The sequence below is a fragment of the Helianthus annuus genome, chromosome 6 (genome assembly GCF_002127325.2).
Source record: "Helianthus annuus cultivar XRQ/B chromosome 6, HanXRQr2.0-SUNRISE, whole genome shotgun sequence".
NCBI lineage: Eukaryota > Viridiplantae > Streptophyta > Magnoliopsida > Asterales > Asteraceae > Helianthus > Helianthus annuus.
The window spans coordinates 21,075,525-21,083,367 of NC_035438.2; positions in this window are offsets into that span (position 1 = coordinate 21,075,525).

The following is a 7,843-nucleotide window of genomic DNA, read 5'->3' on the forward strand; positions in this document are numbered from 1 at the left end:
TTTTATTTACTTAGTTTATGTAACCGGTATTGTACTAGAATAGTTTCCCACAAATAACGATAGTCTCGTTATTATATATTTTGTAATATATTTTAATAAAAAATGAACCTAGTTCCTACAAGCTAGGAATTGGAAAATTTGAATAAGAAAGATCATGTCGACATTTTAATCATCGAAGTTACATATTGATTGATGGGTCTTGCATGGTAGGCAAGGAAACACAGTTTTGTTGTCTGCTGGTGTTGATGTTGATGGAGCAACAATTAGTGTTTTCAACTAATAGGTCATACAGGTCAACGGAAGCATATTCATATGTACGTGACTATATATGGTTTAGTGATTCAAAATAGTGGCTTTTTTTTTTTTTTTTCATTTTGTATACTGTCCTAAAATATATAAAAAGAAAAGTTAATTACACTTTGTCCCCTTAGTATGGGGCATTTTTTTTAAATTGCCTCTAGTTTAGAAACTTTTTTTTTGTGCTACACACACTAATTTCCCTTTCATTACAACTTGACCCCCTTTGTTGAGTTTCCATTTATTTTTCATTCAGCATGAAGGGTATAATTGTAACCTCCAACACTCAACCCTCACAGACCCTCTAAGCCCGCCCCCAAACCTTTCTCGTTTCATTTGGCAACCCTTTGCATTGGTTGTTCTGAGTTTGATTCAGCATGCCCACATAGAACACAACTTCTATTCTCAGTGTTAATCGACTAATGGCGGGTGGGGATTGGAGAATTCGAGCCAGTGATGAGGAAATCGATCCATACACAATTTATAATAAGTCCTTGGAATTATCCTTTGAATTTTTCTGTTGATCATGAATTTTGTCCATGTATTAATCAGGAAATAATTGAAAATTTTATTAATTTTTACTACAGATGACAAACCTAACCTGTTTTCATTTAAGATACTTCATGGAGATATGTTCACTAAGTCACCCTAGAGGAGATATATGCATGGTCTGATAACATTCATAGATAGTGTCGATATAGATGACTTAGGAATCGAGGTTTTGGAATAAATTGTTAAGTTTGTAGGTTGTGATGGAGATATGGTTTTTTACTTCCATTACAAAGTTCCCAATTTGAGCTTGGACATAGGTATAAGGTCTTTGGTTGTTAATACTGATTTTGATAACATATTTGAGCATATACCAGATGGAGTTAAGTTAATTGAAATATATGTTGAACATCGGAGTTCTCGTGTCTTTTTAAACTCCATAAATTCTAATAATGCTAGAGCTGCTCCATTAGTTCAGATTGAAAGCAGTACACCTGCACCTTATATTGATGAATCTGAGAAGTTATAGGGCTTGAAAGTAGTGATCATGGATCAGAAAAGGATCGTGAGAAGGATGAGGATGATAAGGAAGATGATCCAGATTATATGGAAGTAGAAGAAAACACTGGGAGTGATCTTGAAGTGGACATGAGCCATTTTAAAGGTTGGGTTGATCATGATGTGGTAGAAGATGATCTTGATGATATGAGCCTCAGATTGGGCATTATCTTGATTTAGATGAAGATATTCTAGTTGATTTTGATAACTTTAACATGTCTAATGACGATGATGTGTTGGTCTTAGATCAGGTTGCAAGAAGAATCAGAAAGGTGAAGGAAAAATCAAGAAGTTTGACCCATATAATCCATGGTGTATTGGTCAATTAATATAAGATAAGGCCGCGTTGAGTCAGATGGTTAAGGATTATGCACTAAAGTCTAGAATATAGGTTTACATTTGTAGGAATGAACCATTAAAGTATAGGTAGTTTGCAAGGGTACAAGTCAAAGAATGGTAGGTGTTGAAGGGTAAGAGTGTGGAAGTTCTATAAGTAGTAGGATACAAAATGAAAAAACCAAAAGGAAAACCAAACCCACTATCCCACTTGCCCTTGGGCTATTCATATATCTAGACCATCAAACCTAGATTCATAGTGTATTAAAACCATTCGCAGTGAAAGTAATTGTCTCTAAACTAGAGAAGTTGGTATCTACACTATAAGTGGAATAGCCATTGATATTGCACTAATTGTTGAAAGCAACCTTACAATATCCCTTCCTACTCAACAAGATTTTGTCTAGAAAAAATCATCTAATAAATGTTTCAATGATGAAAAGTTTTAGAGCTAAAGCTATTGCTACCAAAAAAGTGCATGGAAGATTTTATCTAGAAAAAAACATCTAATAAGTATTTTAATGATGAAAAAATTTAGAACTAAAGCTATTGCTACCAAAAAATTGCATGGAGAGTACAAAGATTAGTATGGTTTGCTCATAAGTTTTGTGAAAAATTATTAAGGGTCAATCCATGTAGCACCATCAAAATAGATGTGGAGCCATGCAGTAGCCCTAGTTTAGATACTAGGCAATTCAGAAGGAATTACATATGTTATGCTACCATGAAGAGAGGTTTTAAGATTTGTGATAGAGAAAGTCTTGATTTGGATGGTCGTTTTATGAAAGGTCCATATTCAAGACAGATTTTGAGTGTTTTGGGTGTTGATGGCAACAACGGTATACATCCAGTTGCTTTTACCCTTGTTGAAGCTAAAACTTATCAGAGTTGGGCATGGTTCTTAAATAACCTACATGTTGATCTTGACTTAACAGTCACTTCTAGTTTAACATTTATCAGTGACCGTTAAAAGGTTAATATTCATTATTCAGTTATGTGGTGTGGACCAGTTCATGTAGGGTCTAATTACAGCACTGAAGATGGTGCTTCCTAATGTTAAGCATAGGTTTTGTCTTAAACACATACATGGGAACATGAAGAAGATATGGAAGGGAGATGTATTTAAGAACGTGTTAGGAGAGCAACCATAATGACCAGTGTGCCTTACTTTACCACTACTACACAATAGATAAAGGATGCAGACCCTAACTTACATTAGTGGTTACTCCAGATTTCACATGAATCCTGGTCAAGAGCTCGTTTTTCAGGTAGGGCACAGTGTGATATCTTATTGAACAACATTTGTGAGGTGTTTAATAGACAAATAATTGGAGCTAGAGAGAAGCCTGTGATCACATGTTTGGACTTCATCAGAGAATACATGACAAAACGAATTGTTAATGTCAAGAAGGTTTAAGATAAATCAAATGGCCCATTGGCACCATATGCTGAAGGAGTTTTTAATGAAATTAAAGAATATGCATCACTAATAAATGTTCTCATGGTGAATTTTTCAAAGTACCAAGGATAATCAACCTAATAACATAAACATCAATGATCCATTACAAGGCTTTGACCATTACAAAAGATCCATTACAAGGTTTCGAACGGTTATTACATTACATTTCGGAAAACAAATACAACAAACAACAACCAACTAAGTCCTAAAACAGTCTTCCATTTTCTGACTTGGCTTTGACCATATCGTCTTTCATCCTGGTAGTTTCTACCAAAGCTGGAACTATCGTTTCACGTCTTGGACATATGGGAGTATCAACCCACCCAAGCCAACCACAATCTGTAAGACCCGTCTATATATAACATATAAAATTTCACATTGATTCGGAAATTAAACCAAAGTACATATTTTGAAAAAGAAGGTTAACATTAAGTAGTGTAATGGTTTATTCAAAATACTAGTCATTATTTTAACATATCAAGAAAAACATTTAACAAAAGCGGAAGTTAATAAACGTTCAGGATTGTTCGGTTCTGGACAAAGCATGATCATCCATTCGATGTCACCTTTTTAAGATTTTCCTATACAATATTCATTAACACGATTAGTAATTCGATTAAATAAATGAAAAAGGTTAAAGAAACATATTTTTCCAGTTCAGGTGGTCCATGCGCGTCGCAGGGGGGTTAGTTTGGTCCCTTGTGTGGCGCGGGAGACTGACGTTGACCATTTTCATTGGTCGGCTCTCCTGCGCATCACAGGGAGACTTTGTATCTCCCCTGCGTAATGCGGGGAGGCCGTTCTACAGTAGATCTCCAGCATCTGCTCGCTTTTTCCACTGATCCAATTTTTACACATTTTCTCCAAGTTTGTGCCCAAGTCGGTCCAAACTCAATTTATCGCGCTTAGGACTTTTCCTTTCAAGCTTTAAATCCAATATCCATAATTCAAACCTGGATTCTTAAATTTACAATTCCTTTGTTCGGTTTGGCTTTTTACCCGAACCAACCCATTAATAAAAGACATTGAGCATTCAGCTCAATCTTTCCATTTTCCTTATTATCATTCTTATTTTTCGCTATCTACAACCGCGATTGTAGTTGGTAATTACGGACAATACCTTAGCTTCTACGACCCTATTGGTCGCTTATACCTTGGTTTTGCATGTCTAATTCTTTGTTTGTGGCCCTCAGACCATAAACGACCCGTTTAGTTTGCCGCTCATAATTCTCTTCAAAACCATGAGTGATGATGACTATCCTTTAATTAATTCTCACCATAGTCCATAACCATGATTGTTTCCATTTGGCAACACTTCCGCTTCTTATACTTCGGTTTTACATGTCATTTTATTTGGTTTTTCTTAGGACTCATTTCTATTTGACCGAAGGATCTTTTATTCAACTTCTTAGTAGTAATTTACTTAACATCAATAACAATATATCAACTTATTAAATCGTAACAATGTAGCTACGTACCTTTGCGATCACCCTTGACGTGCTTCCTTCCCGGTTCGGCTTCTCGAAGCCTCACTTGTGGTGCTTATAGTTTTAACCTAAGCGTCTGTTAGAACACACATTCATTCCTAGCCTTTTCATCATATGTTACATCAATCATACCTAAAACTTTTACCAAAGTTACAAAGGCTAATACATTCAGATTTCACATAGGCATTTCATCAAACACTTGGTGGGCATTTTTTTCTACAACTATTTTTAGTGTTTAGTTTATTAACATTCCGTCGCAACCCCCGACCCCTGCCCAGGAGCGGGCGGCCGCGAGCTACTCAGAGCGGGTGGTATCGGTGTTTATTAATTTGGCAGCGGAATAAATCAGGACTGTAGTTAGGAAATATTTTTATCAGAGTAAAACACCAAACTTTTATAATAATAATTTATGGGAATAAAACCCAAGTTCATTTGACAACACATTAATAGGGATAAACCCTAATTATTGGAAACAAAATGTCTTGTTTATTTTAGGTAACTTTTATAGCCACTATTCCAGGCCTTTAGTGCTTTCCAGCTAGCTTCTATTGGGCTTTCATATTATGTTACTTGAAATGCGTTTTAAAACATTTTGTCAGCAGGAAATACTAGTGAGTGAATCCCAAGTAATCAGAACAGGTTTTATTATTTTACAGCATTGAGGGCGATCTCGCAATTACATTTGTTTACCATTCTACCTTAATTACCACCCACGGTACTGTCAATCCATGACTGGTGGTAATGTTACTACTCACAGTGTAGTAACAAATTTTGTACACAAAACCTCAACATACCGACGATAATTGTAGAAATACAAATACTCAATCACTGTGAAAGGTAATTTAAAACATTTGAGGTTTTGCAAAACAGTTTACAAAAGAAGGATTACTCACATTGCAAGTTTAGATAACTCTAAGGCTTCCCGAGTATCTCCTGATTATTATCTAATAATTCAAATAATGCACACTTGTTAGTAAAATAACCCAATTTAAATTAACTGTAACTCGAGACAGAAATTCTAATGACTGAGTCATCGGAGCCGACATGCATTACGAAAATTCTAAATCAATCGGGTGTACACACGAGACAGAATTCCAATGACTGTGTCGGGTAGAGCCGACATGCATTACGAAAATTCTAAATCAATCGTGTAGGGTAATAGCAGGGTTATAGTACTTACAATGAGGCAGAGCTTCGCTATATAATGGGTATTAAACTCGAGCAGAATTTTTACTATAAGAGAATTGAGAGAGAAAAGAAAACTGAACGAATTGAAATGAGCCCTGACCCCCCCTTATATAGGCCTGACGAGGGGTCTGTCGCGCCCCGCGACGGCCAAAGCCTAAAGCTTTCGCGGCCCGCGAGAGCCTTCAGGGCGGCCATAGGCTTGCCGAGTCAGCTCGTAGCTTTGCTAAGTCAGATGCCACGTGGCATGCCACGTTGTCCGGATAAGAACCAGGCTGTCGAGCCCCGCGACAGACCAGGTGGTCTCCGTCGTGCCCCGCGAGAGACTGCTGGATTTTGTTTTTGTTGATTTTTACAAGTGTAGGGCTATAACGGGTCCGGTTTTCATGTATGGGGTATATTTAGGGACATTTAGGGTGTCCAAAAATATTTTTAGGAGGGTTGTTATACATTCATACCATGTCTCATGCCCAAATAAGTTACACCCGTCCATCAACCATGATAATCATAAATTCCATATCACATAAGCTATATATACAAACAATCATACAAGAATTTGATGTTTTCATCTCTAGGTGAAAACCCACTTCATAACATGTATAACATTTACTCAATCCTCTAATTTGCTCAATTACATTACATACATTGGCTAATATGATGATGTTAAGTACCATCACTACATCAATTTGTATTTTATTGTTGCAATCATACCAGACTTTCATCTTTCATGGATACTCTTGACAAGAAAACCCACCAGATGTGAAATTACAACATGCATTAGGTTGGAAATAGCTTGATGGCTCACAGTCTTTAAGCATGCAAGGATTACACACTCAATTCTCTTATGATTTGCTGAATTTTTGTTTGAGAGAACCCTCTCTAAAACCGTAGGCCGCACACACCAAATAGACACTTTGTTTTTTTTTTCTATCTTTTATTTTTTCAACTTTCTAGTATGTGCATTCAACCCCTCTATGTTTTGTTATGTATCTTTCATGCCACAACTCATTTTTTTCATTAGATAACACATATTAACTAGGCTAAATATTAAACACGAAATAGTCCATATTAATATTTTGGGGGTGTTATACAATCTCCCTTCTATAATTCACATTTAACAGATAACACACATTGAACAAACATATTACCATCTACAATGAGATAAACTGATCACAAACATATTAACACCATGAATTAACACTATGATGAAATAAAATGATCACATTCATTACACAAATCAACAAAATCAACAAATCGCGCTCATTACACACATATTACTTTCACAGTCAAACCAAATGTTCAGCTTCATTACAAGCATAATATTAGACAGTTTGAACACTTGCACAGCATAGGAACCGTCGTCCAGGGTTAGCATGCATCCTAGAGACCTTATAGCAGGTACCTGCACCACATGAGCATTTCAATTCAGTCCTAACAACCCTCTGTGAGCTCGCACGACGACACGGAGATGAATTTGATGAGAATTGGGACATTGTAGCGATCAAGTTAGGGCTGCAACTGAGAAATGTGAATTGGTTTCGAATTAGTTGTCTGGATTACAAATTAGGGCTTCAAATGAAGGACTGGGAATAAGTTAAGGAAATCTAGGGGGTATAAAAGACATTTCACATGTTTCATGGACATAAAGTAAACAAAATGGACGGAAAATAAACCACAAGGGCTCAAATTACAATGAAAGGACAATTCGTGTGTGCAGCACAAAAAAGTCTTTCTAAGCGGGAGACAAATTGAAAAGTGCCCCAAACCACTGGGGGCAAACTATACTTAACTCTAAAAAATCCATTTTAGCCGAGTAAAGGTGAGGGGGTGTTCTCAGGGTGGCTCATCGGGTTCTAACAGGTTGGGTTGGAACACTGTCGCAAACAACAAATGGCTCATGATGAGAATCGGGGTGAATAACTTGGATGGTGAACCCGAAAGTGATGTCGAGAGTGGAACAAGAACAACTATGCGAGTGTTATTTATAAAAATGTTTCTAACACTATAAAATTACAACACTTCATCCACTTTT